Genomic DNA, 26,013 nt, shown 5'->3' on the forward strand with positions numbered 1-26,013 from the left:
ATTAAGGAAGATACAAATAAATGGAAGCAAATACCATGTTTTTGGATGGGAAGAATCAACAACATCAAAATGCTCATACTACCCAAAGCAATTTACAGATTCAATGCAATCCCTATTAAAATACCAATCCCATATTTCACAGACCTAGAACAAATACTCCAAAAATTCATATGGAACCAAAAAAGAACTCGAATAGCAAAAGCAATCTTGAGACAGAAGAACACAGCAGGAGGAATCACAATACCAGACATCAAACAATACTACAAAGCCACTGTGATCAAAACAGTCTGGTACTGGCATAAGAACAGACATATAGATCAGAACAGAATAGAGGCTCCAGAAATAAACCCAGGCCTCTATGGTCAACTAATCTTTGATAAAGGAGGAAGGAACATAAAATGGAGTGAGAAGAGCCTCTTTAACAAATGGTGCTGGGAGAACTGGACAGGTACATGCAAAAAAATGAAACTAGACCACCAACTTACACCATAGATGAGGATATACTGAAGATGGATCAAAGACTTAAATATAAGCTGTGACACCATAAAAGCCCTAGAGGAAAACATAGGCAGGAAAATTTTAGATATCCCACGTAACAATATTTTCACAGATACATCTCCTAAAGCAAGAGAAATAAAGGAAAAAATAAAAAATTGGGACTGCATCAAACTAAAGAGTTTCTGCTCAGCAAAAGAAAACATCAGCAAGATCAAAAGGAAACCAACCATATGGAAAAACATATTTGCCAATGATATCTCAGACAGGGGACTGATCTCCAAAATATATAAAGAGCTTATACAACTCAACATCAAGAAAACAAACAACCTAATTAAAAAATGGGCAAAGGACATGAACAAACACTTCTCCGAAGAGGACATACAGAAGGTCCATAGATACATGAAAAAATGCTCAACATCACTAACCATCAGAGAGACACAAATAAAAACCACAATGAGATACCACTTTACACCAGTCAGAATGGCCATTATCAACAAATCAATAAACAACAAGTGCTGGCGAGGATGTGGAGAAACAGGAACACTCCTGCACTGTTGGTGGGAATGCAGACTGGTGCAGCCACTATGGGAAACAGTATGGAATTACCTCAAAAACTAAAAATCAAACTGCCTTTTGAACCAGCAATTCCACTGCTAGGATTATACGCCCAAAAAATTTAAAACCTTAATTCAAAAGAACTTATGCACCCCTGTGTTCATAGCAGCACTGTCTATAGTAGCTAAGTGCTAGAAACAGTCTAAGTGCCCACCTGTAGATGAGTGGATCAAAAAATGGTGGTACATTTACAGAATGTAATACTATGTAGCAGAGAGAAAGAAGGAACTCCTGCCATTTGTGACAACATGAATGGAACTAGAGAGAATTATGCTTAGTGAAATAAGCTAGGCAAATAAAGAAAAATACCATATGATATCACCTAATAGAGGAAACTCGTCGGCGGCGGCAGTCGTCCGTCTCGAGAGACGATGGTGTAGCTTCTTAAGAGTCTATCTGTACCGCCGAGAATGGCTGTGCAGTCCGACTCGGGAGTGACACGGTATCTGTCTCCTCCCGTGTTGAATCGACATCTTGCGATGACGCTGGAGTGTCCTCTCCAGTGAAGCTGAAGCTACAGAGCCTGGACAGGGTGATATGGAGGGTCTGCTGTTGCCCATGCAGCAGACCCCCCCTCTCTTCGCAGCTGAAGGGTCCAAGGGAAAGACGGAGTCAATACAGCTTGGCTTCAGGTGCGCCGCAGGAGTTGCCGGTGTTGACTACAACGTCAAACCGCCTTAGGGACTCCGGCTCCGGATTTTCTGTCGGGGTTTACTCCCTTAGCCTTTCCCCTGAAGAGGTATGCCGCAAGGCAGCGGAGGTTTTTTGGAGTCAGGGTTTTCCTTCTCTGATGTGCCCTGAGAGAAACTACAGGAAACTAAAGAACTATATAATCAAATGAACTAAATAGAACAAGGAGCAGAATAACAGTCAATAGTGGGGAGGGAGGAGGGAGAGAAGAGGGATAAGTAAGGGAAGGTTTTAGTCAAGAAATGTCTATGACTCATGCACATGGACAATGCGGAGGGATATGATTGTGGGAGAAGGGGTGGGCTGGATAGGGGCGAGCAATGGGAAAAAATGGGACAACTGTAATTGAAGAACCAAAAAATAAAATAAAATAAAATAAAATGAACACAAGGAGATAAACCAATGGTTCTTAATTTCATAGGGGCGAGGATAGGCTAGAAAGCTTAAACATGCCATTTCTTCTCCTGGATGTGTAAACAAACACTCAGCCTGTATCTATGAGCAATCTTCTGTCTCCAGGAGAAATAGAAGTAAACACGGGTGTGGAAAGCAAAATATTACAGGAAAATGTTGTTTAAATCAGTCTGTTCACTAGGTGAGAGGGCTGTTGATTATGTTCTAGTTGTACTTGATAACTCTTATGTCAATAATGCTTTGATATAGAGAAAAAAAATTTTCTAATGATTTACAAAAACAGCCTTCACAAAATGTTACACCTTCTTGGTTCCATGGGCTTATATTCAGCCTTTTACATGTGTATAGAAAGTGAGGTAATGACAGCAAGCCCGAGGAGAGAGGAGGATTGGATGGGAAGATTTCATGAAAGAAGGAAAAAGTGTCACTAGTGAAATATGACGCAGACTTGTATAAAATCTGTCCCCCCCCCCCCATTTAGGCTCTCGTGGTTTTAATGCATTTATTGATTCACTCAACTATGTTATAGATGCCTTCTATAACTAGGGGACAGATGTAAATAATATACAGTATATTCTCACAGTTCCAGAATATAGACTCTCAGGATTGGAAGGTAACTTTCTTGCCCAATTACCTATCTAAGGAGATATGAATCTCTTTTATAAAATATCTGCCAAAGTTTTACACTACCTCCCTACAATTAGCATTAATAGCTAAGATTCATTGTTTTTGTACACTGCTGTGAAGTCACATTACTCACTTGTTATGTTTAAGCAGTAGGTATTTTTTGCTTTTTAAAAGTAAGTGTACTATTTTACATGTATGCCTATAATGCACTAATTTTTAAAAAGCTAGCCCATTGTTCTAGTCTATTAAAATCTTCTTAAAACCAGGGTATCCACTAACCCTCCCAATATTGGGTTAATTGCACATATTAGGAGCATGTCCACCATAACTTTGCCTAATTCTTCATAAAAATGTTGACTAAGGCAGTCATATTTTTAAAACACAAGCTAGCCTTCCATGCTGAACCTCTGCTATCAATGTCTGGAGTTGGGTCAGTAAGTTTCCCCACTGGGCCCCTAACTTTCACTATTTTATAATCACCAATCAAATTAAAAAATAAAGGCCCTTGACTTCCAGCCAAGATGGAGGCATAGATAGACACGCTGTGTCTCCGTCCACAACTAAGAAGGAATACAACTACCTCAAAACTAAAAACAACCAGAATTTCCAGAAAATCAAACTGCATGGAAGTCCAGCATAAAAAGATATAAAGAATAAATACTCATCCAGACAGGTAGGAGGGGGCGGAGCCAGGGCAGAGAGGACAGGGTGTGGTGGCAGCATCAGTGGCGGCAGCGGAAGGCCGATGGAAAGCGCAGTCACACATTGTTAAGTCAGGAGGGACACCTGGGGAGCATTCCCAGCTCCTGACGAGACTGCGCAGCTCATGATCCCAGCACCGGGGAAAATCAAGCCTCATTGCTTCTGACTGTGCAGATCAGTGTGGGTTGGGTTGGAGGCAGAAACTGCTGGTCTCTCAACAGAGTCTGTTTGTTTAAAGGGCCCCCACAGTCCTAGAACATCCATAGACCCACCCACTCTGGGAATGATGGCCAGGGAAGCAGCTAGAAGGGCGCCAGTCCCATAACAAAGAGGAGAAGTGCCTGGAAAAGGGGCAAGTGTGGAGCAGGCGGCATTGTTCCCTCTCAGACCCCTCCCCCACATACAGCACTACAACGTGCTGAAACAGGTCGCCCTCTACTGACGAAACCCTAAGACTTCGCCCCTTACAACGTAACAGGAGTGACAGCTCTCCCTGGGACATGGAGGCAAACAAACACAGGAGCCTGTCAGAATGAGGAGAAAGAGAAGTATGGCCCAAAAGGGGGAACAGATCAAGGTTCCGGTGGGAGAACTAAGCAACGAGGAGATAGTCAACCTAACAGATGAGGAGATAGACAACCTAACAGACACAGAATTCAAAACACTGGTGATGAAGATGCTCACAGGCTTGACAGATATGCTTGAGTACAGCAGACGCATAAGGGAAGAAGTGAAGGCTATGCTAAGTAAAATGAAGGAAAATCCACACAAAACCAATGGTGAAGGGAAGGAAACCGGGGTTCAAATAAATGATTTGGAATAAAGGAAGAAAAAAACAGTCAACCAGTGCAGAATGAGGAAGCAAGAATTGAAAAAAAAATGATGAAAACTTCCCAAATTTTGCGGAAGAGATGGACATATGGGTCCAGGAAGCACGGAGGGTCCTGGGTGAGCTGGACCCAGAGGAGACCACACCAGGATACATCATGATTGAGATGCCAAAGGTGAAAGATAAAGAGAAAGTTCTGGTGGCAGTAAGAGAGAGGTGGAGAGTTGCCTTTAGAGGGGCGCCTATTGGACTAACAGCTGATTTCTCAGAGGACACTTTGCAGACAGAAAGGGACTGGCAAGCAGTATTCGATGTGATGAAAGGCAACCTGCAACCATGATTACTCTATCCAGCGAAGTTATCATTTGGAATGGAAGGGCAGATGAAGTGCTTCCCAGACAATGTGAAGTTAATGGAGCTCATCATCACCAAGCCATTATTATATGAAATGTCAAAGGGACTTACTTAAGAACAAGAAGATCAAAACTATGAACACTAAAATGACAACAAATTCACAAGTATCGACAACTGAATCTAAAAAGTAAAAACAAAGTCCAACTAAGCAAACCAGAATAGGAACAGAATCTTAGGTATGGGGATCATTTGGAAGGTTATCAGCTGGGAGGGGTAGGGGGAGAAATGGGGATATTGTGCAGGGATTAAGAAGCATAATGGGTTGGTACAAAATAGACAGGGGGAAGTTAAGAATAATATATGAAAGGATGAAGCCAAAGAACTTATATGCACGACCCATGGACATGAACTAAGGTGGGACTGCTGGAGGGAACGGGGATACTGGGCGAAGGGGAGCAAAGGGGAAAAACAAAATTGGAACTACTGTAACAACATAATTAATAAAATATACTTAAAAAATAAATAAATAAAGGCTCTTAAGAATCCCTACCAATTAAATCAAGGTAATTTATATAGGAAGAAAAAAACCTATTTATTTAGTCCCAAAAAACATACATCAGGCATATATAGATTATATGTGTGGCTTTTATTAAGGAGTCCCAGGTCATGTCTGTGATCCTGTTTTATGCTCAAAGTGTCCTGGTGTAAATAATAAATAATATATTTATGGCCCTTTGAGTTACAGGCAATGAAGTGCATTAGCCAAATTTCTGTAAACATCTCCTCCTGTAAATACTGAGGTCACCTCTCAAGTGGGTTTAGGGAAATGATTTTCTCTTCTTCTTGTGAAATACATGTGAAATTCTTAGGCACCTTTACCATCACAGAACAATAACATGTATTTGAAGTTGGGACCAGTCATTGCTTTATTTCTAGCAGCTAACATGGTTCCTGGAACATACAGGAACTTAATACCTATTTTGAGGGCGAAAACTGAGTAAATTAATATTTCTGATACTAAATGGTCTAATCTGTACAGTGCAATTCTGTGACTTTATGAATAATATTCTCAGGCCAGCGAGGACATGTGGGTGTAATATGAATCTTGTCTGGACATTTTTGCCTCTTGGAGCACTCCATTTGAAAATTTTATTTGCTTTGCTCTTCACTATTTCAGCATGTCAGCTTGGCCTTGCAGTTACAAATAGCATTTTATCTTCTGGCATGAGACCTTTTTTAATTAAATGGTAGATTCCCTTGCAGAGGCCCCGGGCACCCAAAACTGAGTAAGCAGAACATGGCTTCTTCTCCTCACTCCTCCTCTGCCCACATCAATGACTAAAGGATTTAGATTCAATGATGGGATGAAACATGGGACTTGTGGTCAGAGAAGATGATCCTTTGTTTCTATTCACTCATACCTGTGTGCCAATACTTTCATAATCTTTTACATCCTATTTTGCTTGTTTCCCATCACATAAATAAAAATGATCTGTATAAAATATTTAAATATGACTCTTTCTGACTTTGAAGAAATATCTTATATTTGCTATCTTCTATTATGTCTGTGTTCAGAGGCAGTACTCAGATTATTATGCTCTTCAAAAAGCATTAAGTTTAATTTAATTAAAACTGCACTATCATGTTCCTACTCTGAGTAACACATGTATTTCCCTATACCTTTGGGAAAAAAATAGGAAAAATGAAAGACCCAAATGGTGTGGCATTTTTCTCTAAAAGGGAAAGGCTTATGATATGAAATCCTTGTGTATTGGCTAGCAGGTGCTAGGAATAGAACTTATTTTTAGAATAATTTTAGGCTCACTACAAAAAACAGTTGAGTGCATTTTCATAAAGTCCTTCAGTTTCCATGGCAAATGGGGCCATTATTTCTCCTGAAACTGAAGGCTTTTACTTACATTTTCCAAATGCTTTTCATATTGTGCCAAAAACTCAAGTCAGTCCAGAAACAAATACACTAATGGCTTATTGTCAAAAGCAGTTCTTAAGTAAAAATGTGCAGCAGGTCAAAGTGACCTTCCATTCATGCTTATGGGGGACACCAAATAACACATTGTAGTCAAATGGTGTGCGTGTATGTTAGATGTAGACAGTGAGGCTAGTACATGAAGAATTTTAATAATACAAAGCATTTGATCATGATGAAATATAAAAACAGTAAGATTAGATGCTCTTAATTAGAAAGCTATAATGCTTGTTTCTTAAGTTACAAGACATAGGTTTTAAAAATCACTTATATACAAATTCATTTAATACCTAATATACATTATGCATATTAAAACATAAAATACAAAAACTATGTGATTTTGTAAGCTTTGCTTAATTTCATAATAGATAATATTCCTTCCTTAGAATATTATGGAATTTTTGATATTGAATATTTAAAGGATTTTGGAAATGCAACTAATTAGACTAATAAATATCAACATGATATTTATATTGTTTACTGGGGTGTTTTTGCCTGTAGAAAATTATACAATTGGTATAGGAAATCAGTTACAAATTAAAACCTCTAGATAAAAAAAAAAGTCGCATCCCCTTTTCCTTTCACCATAGAATTTGTTCTATAATGTCAATTTTAAAATTAATAATGGTAAATCTGAAATAAGTTTAACACTAAATCATAGCTGTTCACTTAATTATCAATGTTTATTAGCTATCTTTTTACACTATATCTATTGACTGCAGTACCTCTCTATGGGGAGTATACAACAATTAATATATGACTAATATTTATATACACTTAATATATAACTACTCAGGGAAGGACTATTATTAATATATCAAATCCTTCTTTAAGAGGTGACCTGGATGAAACAGTTGGGTTAAGTAAAGATAGCATGATCTTCTGTTTGCTGACCACTGACCAACAGAACATAAACTGCAGTACACATCTCTAGCATTAGCTAAACCAGACTTTAGTAATAGTTTCTTCTACTGTATACCCTAAGTTTTGAACCTAACTTGCTCCCTCTCTTTGAGGTTCCTATCTCTGTACTAGCATAAGTACCTCTACTTTTATTCTTTCAGGATTTCAAATCACATTTGATGATAAACTGATCCTAAGCTTGCCTCTGCCACATTCATTTTTGTGTAAAGGGGATTATTTTGTATATATTTTAAAACCAGGGCCAATCCAATATGGATGTGCTAGGATACCTAGTGCTATACATTGCAGAATGAACATAAATTATTTTAAAAATTGATGGTCTATTTCAAAAGTAAGACTCACAGACATATGCTGTTTACTACAGCACCCAAGATTGACCAGATCAGTGCTCAATGACACAAAAAGTAATGTGTCATTGCAATATGACAAGTAATTGCAATATGTAAAATGTCTATGTTCATCTGCTTAATAAAATAGTTTGACTTTTCTAATAAATGTTCCCTTCGGTGCTACATTTAGCATCTCTTTCCCAGAATCAGTGTTTCCCTTAATGTCATTGGGCCAAAATATGTACTTTTAGATACTTTGAGTTATTTGAATAGTTATTTTAATATTTAACACTTGGTCCTTTTTCTATTATTGGATGGTTTTGTATTTGACTATTTAATACAAAGCGCTTTTCCTCCCCTTCTCCAAACGAGAATAAAATCTGTAGAACCTACAGAGTGGGGTGGCAGGAGATGGGCCCTTTCTCCTACCTCTGTTTTGGCTCTTCCAGCCATCGAGTGGGCAGAGGAACAAAATTCTTCTTCATTTCCTGGGCAAAGGTATGATTTTCTCTGTTTCTACTTCTTTAACATTGATTGTGATCAAGAATGTCTGCCTTGTAGGTGTCAAAATGCTGGTTCTCTCTTCTTGAACCTGAGGAAGTACTGTAGATATCTCTGAAATGCACATTTTCTTAAAATAAAAGATCAGTCTCTTGTTACCTCTTTCACTTCTTCCTTAGTTCCCATTAAAGGAGAATCAGTCTGAAACCTGTCACTACCTTTTGGCAGGTATCTACAATATAGATCAAGTGCAGCCTTCCCCAGTAAGGCCCACTGACAATGAGAAATGCATATATCTTTAAGCTGCAGGCTTCTTCACTGGCACCACTCTCTTGGCAAATTCAGAATAAGATATATGTGACTAATAATATCGTAAGAATTTACTGTTCTTTACCCTCACGAGACAATGTAGCCAAAGAAAGACATGTTTAAAAATGACACTACAGCAAGTTAGTTTGAGGAGCTACATAAGACGAGGGACAGGATTCTTGGTTTGAAATAACACTGATTTCAGCCTGGCTTCTCCTCCACACTATACATTGGTGTCTCTATGAAAGCCTCATCAAAACCTTTCCAAAGAACAAGACAAAAAATATAGTATGATTTAATTTATTCCACAATTTTCCTCTAAATAAATTGTGAATGGTTTCTTTTAATAACCTCACTTTTCAGAAATAAAAAAGAAAGAAAAGAAAAGGAAAGAAAAACTAATTATGTATAGAACAGCTAGCTCAGGTGGTGCTTGGTTTGGAATGCTGTTTGGATAAGCGTTCCATTAGCAGCACAAAACACTAGGGCAAGAGTCTGTTAGGAGGAAATAGGAAGATTATGGCTTATGAACTACTTTGATAGTAAAGATCCAGGGCTGGGAAGCTTGGCAACAAGTAGTCACAATGTAGGAAAGTGTAGGAAAGAGATGGTCCAGTTTAGCATTGCCTGACATATTCTATCTAGAAGAACCTCAGGGGCATAAATAAACCTGGGATAGAAAGAGAAGAAGAGTAGTTAAGTGACCTCCTTTGAATCTGTATTACCTTAGTAAAGTAAGTGTTTTTTAACAAGAACACATGTTTATTTGGGATGTTTTAGTAAATTAGTGGAACTTCCAAGAGGGCTAAAGCTTCTAACTTACCACCCCTCAAATCAAAAATAACTCGCAGTCACCACTAATCAAGTAAGCTATGTAGAAAGGTAGGGGTGACAGGAGACCAGACCTTATTGTCAAAGAAAGGCTTAGAATAGCTTGAGTGGGAAGAATCGCATAAATCAAGCACGGTGTTGTACAAAGTGAAGATGAATCAGATACAATGGCATAAAAGAGAATTGTAAATAATACCTGTGAACCACTTAGAAGGTTAACTAGTGGAGGAAAAGGATTGCTTGGAATTCTGCTACTAGATAGAAAAAGTATTGGATCATATATTTTAACTTCTTTTTGGTTTAATAATACCCTCTATAATGATTTTTCCCCTTTCTGAAAAACAAGACTAATTTTTAAAATTGCAATGGCTTAAAAAATAAAACGTATAGATTTGGAAAGATAACAGAAGGCACACTGTCATCCATCTTACAGAAAAAATATTGGGTATATAAAGTATACACTACACTGTGAGTTTAAAAATAAATGAGACAGTCAAGTTTTATAAGTGATAATGCTGTTATGTGAATAAAGGAAAGTTTGTAGCATTCAGTTCAAAGCCTACTTTAAATGAATCCTTGTTAATGTTTATCGTTTTCAGTCTTCATTCACTGCTTGCAGTACATTTACTTGAAATAGCTCATTAACTTCGCCCAGTTCTCTGTATTAAGGTATAGGGAGAGTCTGAAAGACAAGAGTAGGTGCTTTCAGCACTTGAAAGAGAAGATACCATTATACACACATTTTGTCAAAACTGATCGACAATTCTATACTACATAGCCCAAGTACCACCGAGTAAATCAGATAAGGGAAAATGTAAAAATAAAAGACCAAAGTATTTAATCATTCTACGTCTGTTGAAGAGAAGTATTAAAATCAATTTAGCAATTTGTGGCAGAGTCAAGATGCCACTGAAAGAGATGGTAAACAAATTACAGATGAACTCAGGCTACTTACTAATTTGACCACATAGAGAGTATTACTTCATAATCAAAGAAGGTAATTAACAGAGCTGCCATAAAAAAATAAGTATATTAACATCTCATGTCATAATAACTTGCCAATAGATGGTAACAAGTCAATATTTGATTTCAACAATTTTAGGAAAAGCTTTACTTTAAAACATTTTTGGTTTAGCTGGGAGCAATCAGAGAAGTCTTAACCTAGGTTCTACTCATCTGTTTTCCTCACAGTGGGAAGAAACTTCTCTAAATGTCTCATCTGCTTTAACAACCTTTATATAGATATTCAATTCACTAACAAATTACACTTGTTTATTCTCTATGCAGAGATATAATAAGTATACATTTTTCCCTTTCACTCAAGACTTTAAAAATTGATATTGCATATATGACTTTTGTATGTTTAAAATATAGGGAAAATATTTTTTTAATCAGAGAGAAAATTTTGACTAATTCTTAAGGGCCATTTGATCCACACACCATACACCAAATCAACATGACAGGCATCCTAATCAGGCTATCACATTATATATAACTGTTCCAAAAAGAAGAAGAAGTTGTCTCAACTCTTAAATGTATTGAAATAGCATTAAACAGGATGCATACTGACTTTAAAGCTAAGAATAAAAATCTAACTAAGTAAAAAGAAGCAATTTCCAAATAGATCATATGCTATGTTACGGTGCAATCTTATTAGCAATTACATATTGAAGGAAATCTACATGAAAGGGATATGCATACTTGTTGACTCTCCTTGTATTTATATTATCCTCCTCTTAAAATAATTTGAATAAATGAAAGAATGTATATTTCCAAAATACACAAATCAGTTAATTATTTTTTAGAATATTTTCTCTCTAACTTAATAGTTCTGCTGTGTTCTGCAAATTAACAAACTTCCCATACTCAGTTATCAATAAAAATAAAGATAATACTAACTATTATACAAAGATTTCTAAGATTTAAGAAAAAAAATGTTTGAAAATGTTTAACAGAGCTCCTGGTGCCTGATAAATTGTGGCTAATTACTATTTTAACTAAAACAAAAATTGGATTTTTAAGTGTATATACACATAGTGCTAGCTGAGTTAGCTTTACTCAAGTTCCTAATAGAGCTAAATTGATAAAATTATATTTGGAATGCTCTAGAAGAAAGAATACTTCAGATGTTCATTGACAGCAAAACAAATTCAAGAATTAGTGAAAAACCTAAGGAAAAAAATTTACACATAGTAAAAAGCACTTGGGCTATTTTTCAGTGCCTCCAATAAATGACATACATAACCTAGGATTGCTAACTTTAAGTAAATTTATTAAGAAAAATTTTAAAAATATTTTCAAAAGTATTAGACCACAATGATTAAAATTATAGGCTGTTACTATTTGCATATATATGCATATATTATATATATTTAACACAGATAATATGATGATTTAAATACATATAAAAATAAAATACATTTTGAAAATAATTCGATTTAATATTTTCTTTTTTCAGTTTCATAAATGAAGGCAACATTCTCTTACCCCATCATTCCCACGGGGTTAATTTCATTTTTATGTTGCTAGACACAAGACTTATTATTGCTTTTGAAGTTGATCAAAGATTTGAAAACTGTATCACTCATTTCAATTCCAAATTACAAAGAATTTATTGGAAAAATGTTTTCTGTCATTTTTCCATTATTTTATTAATGCGTTATAATTTGTTGAATATTTATTCTAAGTCATATTAAATTTCTTAGAGAAAAATATTTCTGTATGTATGGCACACGATTATTATATTTTGAATACTTAATTTAATTTCTCATGTAAAATTTCACTGCTAATTTTACAAAAATAAAAAACAAAACAAATTATTAGGGCTTCTTTAAGCAACCGAACAGCAGATAATGACCTCATTGCTTTCCTCGAATTCCTTTTTTCTCTTATCCTATTTATCTTTTGCATACACACACACTCAGATGTACAAACACATACACACAGCTGTGTGACACTCACTGGCCAAAAAATGAAAGAACGTTGTAACGCATTACAAATCCTTTCCTGGGGCTCTTTAAGGCATCTAAAATTAGAGAAATCTAAACTAAATTCAGAGCAGTCTCCTCACAACTGTAGTCAATGATTACAGCTGGCGATTAAATAAGGGAACAAATCCCGAGACATCACTAGGCTCCACCATAGAAGCCAGTCTGAATAGAGACAGTCAGCGGCAGCCCTGGGTGAGCTGGAGAAGGTCATCTGTATGCCAGTCGACTTCAGTAACTGATACTGGTCAAATTCCAAGTCACAGAAAATACCTGGTTATACCCTCCTATTTTTTAAAAAGGTTTTATTTAATTTATTTTTAGCTCTGTTGAGACAAGAAGATATAAACTCATTCTTCAGGAGTGATTTTTTTCATTATTTTAGTTGGGAGATATTTAGTGGTAGAGTTTTTATTTTTATTTTTCACTGTTGTTCTAATACAGTTGTCCCAATTTTTCCTCTGTTGCCCTCCACTCTCCACTTCCCCACCCACACTCCTGCTTCCATAGCCAAACCCACCCTGTTGTCCTTGTCCACGGGTCATTTATATGTCTTCCTTGTAGAGATCATACCTCTTCTTGCCCCCCTTCTCTCCCTATCCATCCCCTCTGGTCACTGTAAGTCTGTTCATTGTTTCCATGCTTCTGGTTCTACTTTGTTCATTTGTTTGTTTTGTTAATTAGGTTACTCTTATAAGTGAGATCATATGGTATTTGTCTTTTACTGACTGGCTTATTTCATAATACTCTCCAGTTCCATCCATGCTATCACAAAAGGCAGAAGTTCCTTCTTTCTTTCTGCTGCGTAGTATTCCATTGTATAAATGTACCATAGTTTGTTTTTTAATCCACTCATTTACTGATGGGCACTTAGGCTGTCTCCAGCACTTGGCTATTGCTATGAATTTAGGGGTACATAGGTTCTTCTGAATTGGTGTTTCAGGATTCTTAAGGCATAACCCTAGCAGTGGAATTACTGGATCAAAAGGCAGTTACATTTTTAGTTTTTTGAGGAAATTCCATAGTAGTTTCCACAGTGGCTGCACCAGTCTGCATTCCCACCAAGAATGCCTTAGGGTTTTCTTTTCTCCACATCCTTGCCAGCACTTGTTGTTTGTTAATTTGTTAATGATGGCCATTCTGACAGGTGTGAGGTGGTATCTCATTGTGGTTTTAATTTGCATCTCTCTCTCTCTGGTGGTTCATTATATTTAGCATACTTTCATGTGCCAATGGACCCTCTGTATGTACCCCTTGGAGAAGTGTCTGTTCGTGTCCTTTTGACCATTTTTTAATTCAATTGTCTTCTTCATGTCGAGTCATATGAGTTTTTTATATATTTTGAAGATCAAGCCCTGGACTGAGGTATCATTGGCAAATAAGTTTTCCCGTATGGTTGGTTCCCTTTTGATTTTGATAACACTGGGGAACACAATTTTCATTGAGTTAGATCTGACACTAGTTTTTGACTAACTGGCATCTGCATCAAAAATGACCCCAGTTTTTCTCTATCATGTCAACTTTTTAAGGTACAGGATACCCTCCCTTTGTACCAAATATCATACAAAATGTACATACAAAAGAAAATAAAGAAAAAATTACCTGAATTTACTGTTTATTTAGAGTCATTTTATTCATATAAAGGCTATTGTTCCCCTATGTAATGTGTTCTTTAGCTGAGCAGAAGCTTTCTAGTTTGATGTGGTCTTGTTTGTTTATTCTTTCCTTTATTTATCCTATGATATATATGGGGGAAAATATGTCTGCGTGGGATATATGATAGTTTCCTCTAGGACTTTTATGGTGTCATGGCTTACATTTAAATATTTTATCCATCTTGAGTTTGTTCTGGTGTATGGCGTATGTTGGTGCTCTAGTTTTCATTTTTTTGCACCTACCTGTCCAGATCTCCCAACACCACTTATTTAAAAGCCTATTTTTACTCCATTTTATGCTCCTGCCTTCTTTGTCAAATATTAATTGATCATAGAGACCTTGGTTTATTTCTAAGCTGTCTATTCTGTTCCATCGATCTATGTGTCTATTCTTATGTCAGTAACACAGTGTTTTGATTACAGTGGCCTTGAAATATAGTTTGATATCAGATATTATGATTCTTCCTACTTTGTTATTTATCAAGATTCCTGAGGCTATTCAGGATCTGTTTTGTTCCATATAAATTTTTGAAATATTTGTTCTAAATCTGCGAATCGTCGTCGTCGTTGGCAGCCGTCCGTCTCGAGAGACGATGGTGTAGCTTCTTAAGAGTCTATCTGCACCGCCGAGAATGGCTGTGCAGTCTGACTCGGGAGTGACACGGTATCTGTCTCCTCCCGTGTTGAATCGACATCTTACGATGACGCTGGAGTTTCCTCTCCAGTGAAGCTGAAGCTACAGAGCCTGGGCAGGGTGATATGGAGGGTCTGCTGTTGCCCATGCAGCAGACCCCCCCCTCTCTTCGCAGCTGAAGGGTCCAAGGGAAAGACGGAGTCAATACAGCTTGGCTTCAGGTGCGCCGCAGGAGTTGCCGGTGTTGACTACAACGTCAAACCGCCTTAGGGACTCCGGCTCCGGATTTTCTGTTGGGGTTTTTACTCCCTTAGCCTTTCCCCTGAAGAGGTATGCCGCAAGGCAGCGGAGGTTTTTTGGAGTCAGAGTTTTCCTTCTCTGAAATCTGCGAATATGTTATTGGTATTTTAATGGGATTCAATTGGTTCTATATATTGCTTTGGGTAGTACAGACATTTTAATGAACACAGTATATGTTTCCATTTATTTGTATCTTCCTTAATTTCTTTCTTCAGCGTTATGTAGTTTTCTGAGTAGAAGTCTTCTATCTCCTTGGTTAAGTTTATTCTCAGGTTTTTCTTATTGCTATAGTAAATGGAATTTTTTTTCTATTTTCTGTTTCTGATATTTCATTGTTGGTGTACAAAAATGCCTTCGATTTCTGAATATTGATTTTGTATCCTTATATTTTTCCAAATTTATTTCTTAGGTTGAGTAGTTTTTTGGTGGAGCCTATAGGGTTTCCTTTGAACACTATCATGTCATCTGTAAATAATGATAGTTCTACTTCATCCTTTCCAATTTGGAAGCCTTTTAATTATTTTTCTTGTCTAATCTCTGTGGCTAGAACTTCCAATACTATGTTGAATAAAGGTAGAGAAACTATACCATTGCCTAGGTCATGATCTTAGGGGGACACTTTTAGTTTTTACCTATTAAGTATGAAATTGGCTGTAGGTTTCTCATGTATGGCCTTTATTATGTTGAGGTATGCTCCTTCTATTCCCACTTTGCTGAGTATTTTTATCATAAATGTGTACTGTACTTTAAAATGTTTTTTTCAGCATCTATTGATATGATCATGTAATTTTTGTCTTTTATTTTGTTTATGTGGTGTATTACATTTATTGATTTCTGAATATTATATCATCCTTGCATCCCTGAGATGAATGCCACTTGATCATGGTGTATGATCTATTTAATGCATTGCTGGAACCTGTTTGTCCATATGTTTTGTTGAAAATTTTAGCTTCTATGTTCACCAGTGATATTGACCTATATATAGTATTTCTTTATTGTGTCTTTACCTTGTTTTGGACTTAGAATAATACTGGCCTCATAGAGTTTGGAACTCTTTCCTCTTCTTGAAATTTTTGGGATAGTTTGAGAAAGATAAGTGTTAGCTCTTTCCTAGATGTTTGATAAAATTCACCTGTGACACCCTGTGGGCCAGGGCTTTTGTGTGCTGGGAGTTTTTTCATTACTGCTTCAGTTTTCATTAGCTGTTATCAGTCTATTCAGGCTTTATTCTTCTTTATGATTCAGTTTTGGAAGATTATATGTTTCTAGAAACTTGTCAGTTTCACCCCGGTTGTCAAATTTCTTGGCATATAGTTGTTCATAGTAATTTCTTACAATCCTTTGTATTTCTGTGGCATTGGTTGTAATTTCTCCTTTTCCATTATTTTATTTTATTTGGAGGGGTTTTCCTTTTTTTCTTGATAAGTCTGGTAATAAGGCTTCTCAGTTTTGTTCATCTTTTCAAAGAACTAGCTCCCGGATTTATTGATCCTTTGTTTTGGGGGGGATGATTTTTTTTTTTTTTTTTTTTTAGCTTCTATGTCATTGAATTCTGCTCTGATCTTATTTCCTTCCTTCTATTTCCTCTGGATTTTGTTTGGTGTGGTTCCTCTAATTCTTGTAGCTATAGGGTTAGATTGTTTATTTGAGATTCTTCTATACCTTAGGTAGGCCTGTTTTGCTATGAACCTCCCTGTTCCCATAGGTTTTGGGCTGTTGTGTGTTCATTTTCATTTGTGTCCAGAAACTTTTTTATTTCTTCCTTGACCTCATTCTAAACCCATTTATTGTTTAATTGCATGTTATTCAGTCTCCATGAATTTTAATGCTTTTGAGTTTTTTCCTTGAGGTTGGTTTCTAGTTTCAAGCCATTGTAGATGCTTGATATGATTACAGTTTCCTTAAATCTGTTGAGGCTTGGTTTATGTTCTACCAAGTAGTCTATCTTTGATAATGTTCTATCTGCACTTGGAAAAAAATGTATATTTTATTTCTTTGGGGTACATATCAATTAAGTCCATTTGATCTAGAGTGTTTTTCAATGCCACAATATCCTGTTGTTTCCTTGCTTTGAAGATCTATCCATTGTTGACAATGGGGTGTTAAAGTCCCCTATTATGAGTGTGTTCCTCTCAATATCCTTGAAATCCTTTAAGATTTTCCTTATGTATTTGGGTGCTCCTATGTTGGGTGCATATATGTTTATAAGAGTTATATCTTTTTGCTGAATTATTCCTTTTAGTATTATGAAGTGTCCCTTGTCTCTTTTTATGTCTTTAGTTTTGAAATCTAATTTTTTCTGATATAAGTATTGCTACCCTAGCTTTTCTTCATGTCCATTTGCTAGAAATAATTTATTCCCATTCCTTCACTTGCAGTCCATGTAGATCTTTTGTTCTGAATGTATCTCTTTTAGACAGCATATATGTGGGTCATGTTTTCTTATTCTATGCATTATTTCATTTTATTATTATTATCATTATCATCATCACAGAGGTCATGAGGGAGAAAATGGTCAGCACTTCAGACACTGAGCATTTACGAACAGTGAATATTTCACTTTGAGACTCAATGAGGGATTGAATCATAATAACAGAATTCACAAGTTCCATGACTTCTTAGGCAATAAAGTCTCAATCTGTAGAGAAGAATGTAGCATCAAATATATCCTGTTCTTGGCATTTTCTAAATCTCAAGAAAGATATTTTCAACATCCATAGGAGTTTTTCTTTTTACTCTAACAAAAGGCCCATGTTCTTTTTCTTCTCTACTTTCAATAGTATTTGAAGCTAACTTTTTTTACTGCTTAAACTAACTTAGGTTTGTTTTAATTAAAATTTTATTTATTTATTTATTTATTTATTTATTTATTTATTTATTTATTGTTTTTCTATTAAAGTGGTCCCATTTTTCCCCCATTGTATTTTGATTAGAACATTTACTCCATATACATTTAAGGTTGTTATTAATAGGTATTTATTCATTGTCATTTTTTCCCTTTGTACCTTTGTTTCTCTTTCTCCCTCTTTTTATTCATCTTCTTAGAGCAGTCCCTTTAGCACCTCTTGCAATGATGGTTTAGTAGAAATGCGTTCTTCTGGCCTTTTTTTTTTTTTTTCCCAGTCTGGGAGACTTCTTATTTCTCCTTCCATTTTAAATGAGAGCCTTGCTGGGTAGAGTAGTCTTGGTTGCAAGCCTTTGCTTTTCATTACTTGGAATATATCTAGCAATTCCATTCTAGCTTGTAGTGTTTCTGTTGAGAAATCAGCTGATAGACTATCATAGCCCCCTTGTTTGTCACTAGATATTTTTTCCTTGCTGTCTTTAAAATTATATCTTTGTCTTTGAATTTTGTTATTTTAATCATGATGTGTCTTGGAGTGGGCCTAATTGGGTTCATCTTAATTGGGACCCTCCATGCTTCATGGACTTGCATGTTTTTTTCTTTCAAGTTAGGAAAGCTTTCTGTCATAATTTTTTCAAATATGTTTTCTATCCCTTGCTCCTCTTCTTCTCCTTCTGGAATTTCTATTATATGGATATTATTATGTTTCATGTTGCCCTGCAGCTCCATTAAATCCTCTCCATTCTTTTAATATATTTTTTCATTTTGTTGCTCTGTCTGGGAATTTGTTTCTACCTTAACTTCAAGTTCATGATCTGATTCTGCTTCATCTAGCTTGCTTTTAATTTCTCCTACTGTGTTATTCTCTCAGAAAATGTATTCTTCATTTCCTCCTGGCTCTTACTAATAGTTTCTATGTTCTTTTTCATGCTGTGTGGGTCACAGTAAGTTCCTTGTAGTTTCCCTGTTGCTCTTTGTAGTTCTCATTGAGCTCATTGAGCATCCTCATAACCATTATTTTGTACTCAGTGCCTGATAGGTTGCTTACCTCAATTTTATTTATCACTCTTTCTGAGGATTTCTCCTTTCCTTTAGATTGGGGTTATTTCTTTGTCTCCCTGTTTTAGTTGACTCTGTGGGATTCAGTGGTTCAGTCTCCTTATCTCCTGAGCTTGATGGTCTTCAGATGCCCTTTATGCCTTTTTGTGGGTTCTCTGGTTGTAACTAGGTTTTGGTTGTTGGGTCATTCTTTGGTATGTCTTTCCTTCCAGCTGGCTGGACGAGAGTCACTCTGTCCACCACATTTTGTTTGCTGTCATCCAGGTACTGACAGAACAAAACCATACAACCCAGGAAATCAACCCACATCTACAAAAATAACCCCCACTATCATGTTCTCAATAGTAAGTGAGCTGGTATTAGTAAAGGTATAAAGAGATTAAGACTATTATAAGATAGAAAAAAGTGAATATGAGATGACTAGCTGAAAGAAGAATTATTTTTAGAGGCTAGAAAGAGGAGCAGTAAGAAGAGTAGGGAATAGGGACAAGGCAATGAGAGAATAAAAGTAAAGTCACATTGTAAATAAAAAAACGATGGAAAAACTCAGGTTGAAGTAAGAAAATGGAAACATATAATATTAAGTTTTATTAGATTTAAACAGAAACGAATTGTATTTATATGTAATATATAATTACATATAGTAAGAAAGAGAACAAAAAGAAAAAAAGGAAACCAAACTGGAGAAAAAGATCCAATATAGCACTAACAATTAATGAGCAAAGATTAATATAGGTGGGTTGGAAATAAGAGGGAAAAAAGAAATAAAGAAAAGCTTAAGAGATGTCTAGAGGAAAGGGAAGTGATTTTTGAGGTGACATAAGAGGAAGGAATACTAAGAGTGAGGAATGAAAACTAGGCTAAGACAGAGAAAAATTCAAATTAAAAAAGAAAAAAAGAAATGTTGGGAGGAAGAAGGCAAAATGGAGTGGGATAGGGGAATGGTAAAATTTGAAATTAAAATACAAAAGTAGTGAAGATTTAGGAATAAATTTGAAGAAATGCAACAATAACCACCATATGCACAACCAATGAACAAAAATTGATAAATGTAGTGAGAGAATAAGGGTATTTTAAGAACTGGAAAAAGAATATGAGATGACTAATGACAAGAAAAATAGTTTTGAGAGGCTGGAGAAGAGAGAAATAGTAAGAATGTGGAATAGAAACAAGTCATATCAAGAGAGAAAATAATATTTAAAACAAAAATAAGAAGGTAAATAAAATTAAAATGGAATAAGAGAAGGGAGGAGAAATATAAGAGATTTGAAATAAACTATAATATGAAAACTAGTGGCATAATAGGCATGAAATTGATGGACAAGAAATGACTGTAAAAAAACTATACAGGAGAGAAAATAACACAAATCATGAAAAAGACCATGGTGAGATTTGTCTCAGTAGTATCTAGTGTTTACCACTTCCTTATATTTCTGGGTTTGCCCGTGGTACTGTCAGATTGTGTCCCAGTCTGGTCCTAGGCAGCCTGTTCAAGGCTACCAGTGATCCACAGTCGGTGGCTGTCTCCTTCAATTGTTAATCTAGTCAACCTGTAATCAGTAGTCATATTTAAGAACCACGGGGTGGGGCAGAGTAATTCCTGTAGGCAAGGTTATTGCTTCCCCTCAGGCTGATGCCACTTAGATGGAAGGGGTCTGCCTCAGCAAGATGGCTCTATAGTATGGTGGATGACTGAACACTGGGATCTTATTGGCTGCTCCCTCAGTCCTCTCTCCAAAGCCACCATGAAGGGGGAATTTCTTTTTAATCAGCTAGTGTTATTTAATTCACTTGCCTTCTGCAGTGCTAATGGTCAAACTTACATCCCATGTAAATGAATTCACTTGTGGGGTTGCATATAGTTAATCTGGTTCTGTGAACAGCAAAGTCCAACTATTGTCCAAAATATCTAAGCAGTGGGGTGTTCTGGAAGGCTTATATATATTGCTGGCACTTGTTTAGCAATATTGTTCTGAGACTCAGTTTTCTGAAGAACCTTCCAAATATCAGTTGAAAAAAATGACACTGTGTTTCCAAATCTCTTACAGTTGATAAACTTATTTTTTAAAGTTCAACAAATATAGACATAGGCCACTCTTCCTAAGAGATAAACTAGATACACCTTTTGAATTGAATAATACAGCAGAAGAAATCAAAAGCAGACTAGATGAAGCAGAGGATCAGATCAGTGAGCTAGAGGACAAGGTAGGAAAAAAAAAAAATCCAGACAGTGCAACAAAATGAAAAAAGCCTGAAAAAAATGAAGAGGGTTTAAGAGAGCTGCAGGACAACATGAAACATAATAATATCCATATCATAAGGATACCAGAATGAGAAGAAGAGGAGCAAAGGATAGAAAACATGTTTGAAAAAGTAATGACAGAAAATTTCCCAAACATGATAACAGAAAAAGTCTCATGAATCGAGGAAGCACAGAGAGTCCCAATAAAGATGAACCCAAAGAGGTCCACTCCAAGATACATCATAATTAAAATGGCACAACTCAAAGACAAAGAGAGAATCCTAAAGGCAACAAGAAAGCAACAGCAAAATAATGTACAAAGGAGCTCTGATAAGGCTATCAGCTGATTTCTCAATAGAAACACTACAAGTCAGATGGGAATGGAAAAAAAAAAATTCAAGACATGAAAAACAAAGGTCTACAACCAAGACTACCTCACCCAACAAGGCTCTTGTTCAAAATGGAAGTGAAATGGGGAGTTTCCCAGACAAAAGAAGGCAAAAAGAATACATCTTCAAACCAGCATTACAAAAGATGCTAAAAGAACTGCCTTAAGAAGATGAAGAAAAAGAGAGAGAGGAACACAGGTACAAAGGGAAAAAAATCACAATGAATAAATACCTATCAATAATAACCTTAAATGTAAATGGATTAAATGCTCCAATCAAAAGACATAAGGTAACTGAATGGATAAGAAAACAATACCCACATACATGCTGTCTACAAGAGACCCACCTCAGAACAAAAAATATACACAGACTGAAAGTGAAGGGATGATAAAAAGTATTTCAAACAAATGGTCATGAAAAATAAAAAGCTGGGTAGCAGTATTTATATCAGACAAAGTAGATTTCACAACAAAGGCCATAAAAAGAAACAAAGGAAGATATTTCATAATACTTAAGGGAATAATCCATCAAGAAGATATAACCCTTGTAAACTTATATTCACCCAACATAGGAGCACCTAGATATATAAGAAAAATCTTTGAGGACTTCAAGAAGGATACCAATAGCAACACATTCATAGTAGGGGACTTTAACACCCCATTGTCACAAATGAACAGGTCTTCCAGGAAAGAAACACCAACGACATCGAGGCACTGAACAGCACTCTAGATCAAATGGACTTAATTGATATATACAGAACCTTTCACCCTAAAGCAGCAAAATATACATTCTTTTTAAGTGGACATAGGGAAAAAATAGAGAATAAACTAGTGTTGTACATGATTCAGGAAATTTTTATAGACCAATAATAATAGATATAATAAGGTAAATATATTTTTAAATTAGTCAAATAATCATGTAGTCCAAGGATCAGGTTATTTAATCTTTACCTGAGTCTCATAACTATGCTAAAATTTCACAGTCAATTATTCATGATTTATATGCCAGAGTCATGAGATCCTCGTGGTCCAGTTGGGCATGATGCAACTCCTGCTACACAGCTAAGCTTATACAGGGAAAGAGTGGAGGACTCACATTCCAAAGAACACTGGGAATCAGAAAATCTGAGTTCTATAATCTGTTTCTTCTGAGACTTGCAGTGTGTAATTTTAAGCCAGTTACATTTTAGGATGTTGGTTTTCTATCTGTCAAACAGGCATAGGAAATCCTGTTCTACCTACCTCATAGCATTATTTTGAAAACTAAAAGAGACATTTGATATAAAACCACACTGAAAATTACAAATAGCTATAGAAAACCTATTTAGATTAATTCCCTAATGCTTGCAAAGTTAAGGTATTCATTAATTCAGCAAACTTTCATAGAGATCTGGCCATGAGCTAGGCTACCTGTACACTGTTGGGTGTGTCTTTAATTAGATAGAAAACTCTGACTTCAGGATCCCCAAATTTGCTCAGAGGTCATTTATGAAAGATGAAAATAATGCATTTTAAGTATTTCTTTATGCTTGCCACTCAATAGGAAAGCTCCACATATGCATATTTCATATTGTTTAATAACTTTCTTTCTACTATAGAAAAAGAAAGACAAATGGGATGGATGATATCCATAAGCTTGTTAGGTAGTGAGTGAATAGAATAGAAGGTATTAAATAAAGAAAATGGAGTGAAAAATAAAGATGCACCTAATGTTCTTGAGGTACTAAATAAATATAAAGTCACCTGAGTGCTAAATACCCAGGACACTCTAAATTTGAATGAGACATGGAACAACAAATATACAGGGAGCCTTTAATATTCAAGGTGCACTAAATATACATGAGTACTCGCTATTCATGAGGTCTTGACTCAGCCACCTTTTGGTGAAACCCACTCTGTTCCCAGTCTTATACCCCAGAAATACTGATAAATTCCCTGGCTATTCAGCATGTTAACTGGCAATCTCAGCCACTATCCAAACTTACTTTTCCCCATGTCTGTCCAAGAGAACATGTGTATGCCATTGATCATCAGAACCTTGCTCAAACCTCAGTAACTCCATCTACAGGAAGGAATGATTGAGTTGGGTGTGAGAGAAACAGGATATGTGATCAATGAATGCCCCAGGAATCAGGTAGCATGTCTGCATTCTAGCCTAAATTTCCTCTTGTTTCTAGCTGTATGTTTAAAACTGATTAATCCACCATGGTCTATGATTTTAAGTTGGTCAATAAGCTTTTCAGTTCTGTGATTATCCCCCAGGATCAATTTCCTATGGTTGTGCTTAAAGGCTACCTATCAATGCATGGAGGTAATTGCACACATGACACCACTCTTAAAACAGCAGCAGAAATGACTCTTCAGACTAATCCTAATGATCAGATGCTCTCCCACACACCTGCTGTCTGGCTACTGCTGTAATGTTTCCTGGTACTGTTTCTTAGATGACAAAAACTTTTAAAAAATACCAATATCATTACTAATTAACACCTTACATTAATTGAGCCCTGTTTTAAGCCCTTTTATATCTATGATTTCATTTAATTTTCATAAAGAAAACCTATAAGGTTGATAGTATAATTATCTTCCTCATTTTTCAGAGGCAGGAGCAGAGACACAGGAAGATTAAGTTGTTTGCACAAGGTCACATAGCTAGCAGGAGTAAGAGCTGAAATCCAGTATGAGCAGTGTTGCCCCAGAAACCTTGCTTTAACTATCATGTCTATAGCCCGTGTATATGGCCTTTGGATTTCACAGTCTTTTAATGCAAGAGTGCCCTCTTGAACCTGTCAACAAGCTAACATTTTTGGATTCCCCACTCTTCAGCATATATTGGCTGATAGTGTGAAAAACATGAAAGTTATTTCAGAGGAAAGAATTGAGGGAAGATGAGAATCTAGCATCTAGGATGAAGACTACATGCACTATTGTGAATGAATATAGAGCAGCTGAGCCTGGAGGAAGATAAAGGTGGAGGTGACATTCTCTTTATAGGGCTCTCTTTTCTCTGCACTTCTTCACCTAGGGAAGCCTAAGAGTGGTTCAGATGGAAAGAAATGACACTGGAACAGGCAAATTGCTCAAAAATCTTCAGAAGGAATTGCTAACCTTTTGATTGCTCTTTCTAATCCAGCTTCACAAAGCTCTTCCAGGCACTTGGCACATGTGCTCACATCTAACCCATGCCCAAGACAGTGGGTCTGTTTTAGAGATGAGAAAATGGAGGCTCAGAAACATGCTGGAATAGCCCCATGTCACAAAGCTGATAAATCATAAATGTTGATTATGAACTTGGGCTTGATGACAGCAACACACATGTTCTTTCCATTATATTTCATCATGGGTGAGCCTACACTGATAAGAAACGCAAAGAGCCGCATTGTCACTCTGCCCTTTCACCCCATTCCTGAGACACTCCCTGACAATGATTCACTTCTGCTTCAGTCCTGTTTCTAGATGCCTGGGATTGGTCAGGCTGAACAGCCACTGACTTCCTGGGAGGCTCAAGAGATGAGAGATGAGAAGAATAAGGCACAGGAATCATGGGCCCAGGCATGAATGTAATTTTCCTCTGAGAGGGATCTATTTCCATACGTTGTAAATTTTTTCTCTATCCCATCTCTTATCCCACCCACAGTCCGTGATTTTTCATATGGATCAGCATATCACACAGTTAGATTCCAAAAAAATCTTACTGGCCATATATGGCCCACATTTTCAGACATTCTGGAAATGTATTGTTTGATTTGTACATCCCCACACCTAACAGATCACGCAGGCAGTGCTGACCTGTGGAGCAACTCACCTCATGTGTCATCAACCATCTTCTTAACTTGTTTCAAGAGACAAGAAAATTCTGAATATGGCAGGAGATTAGTTTCTGATTTATAAAATTATAACCATTTTTGGGGACAAATAGCACTGATTAAACAGAAGCAAATTGTGCTTATTTGTAATTCTAATTTGTTGTCAATTTATCATAGTTGTTTCTGTGGACTGTAAAACAAGTAAGTAAACTGTTAAATTAGTAAACATTTAATAATACTAAAACTATAATTCTTATAGCTTGTAAATTTTTTTTAGTTTAATCTTCATTGTATATTTTTTCATTACCATTTAGTCCCCTTATTCACCCCTTTCCCCTACCTGCAATCATCACACTGTTGTCCATGTCCATAAGTCCTTTTTCCTATTTGCTCAATACCTCCATCCCTTCACCTCCAACCCTCACTGTCCTTTGCTCTCCATCTATGAGTCTGTCCCTATCTTCCTTCAGTATATTCATTAGGTTCC

Source organism: Furipterus horrens, unplaced genomic scaffold, assembly GCF_987537825.1.
Source record: "Furipterus horrens unplaced genomic scaffold, mFurHor1.1.pri manual_scaffold_12, whole genome shotgun sequence".
Classification (NCBI taxonomy): domain Eukaryota; kingdom Metazoa; phylum Chordata; class Mammalia; order Chiroptera; family Furipteridae; genus Furipterus; species Furipterus horrens.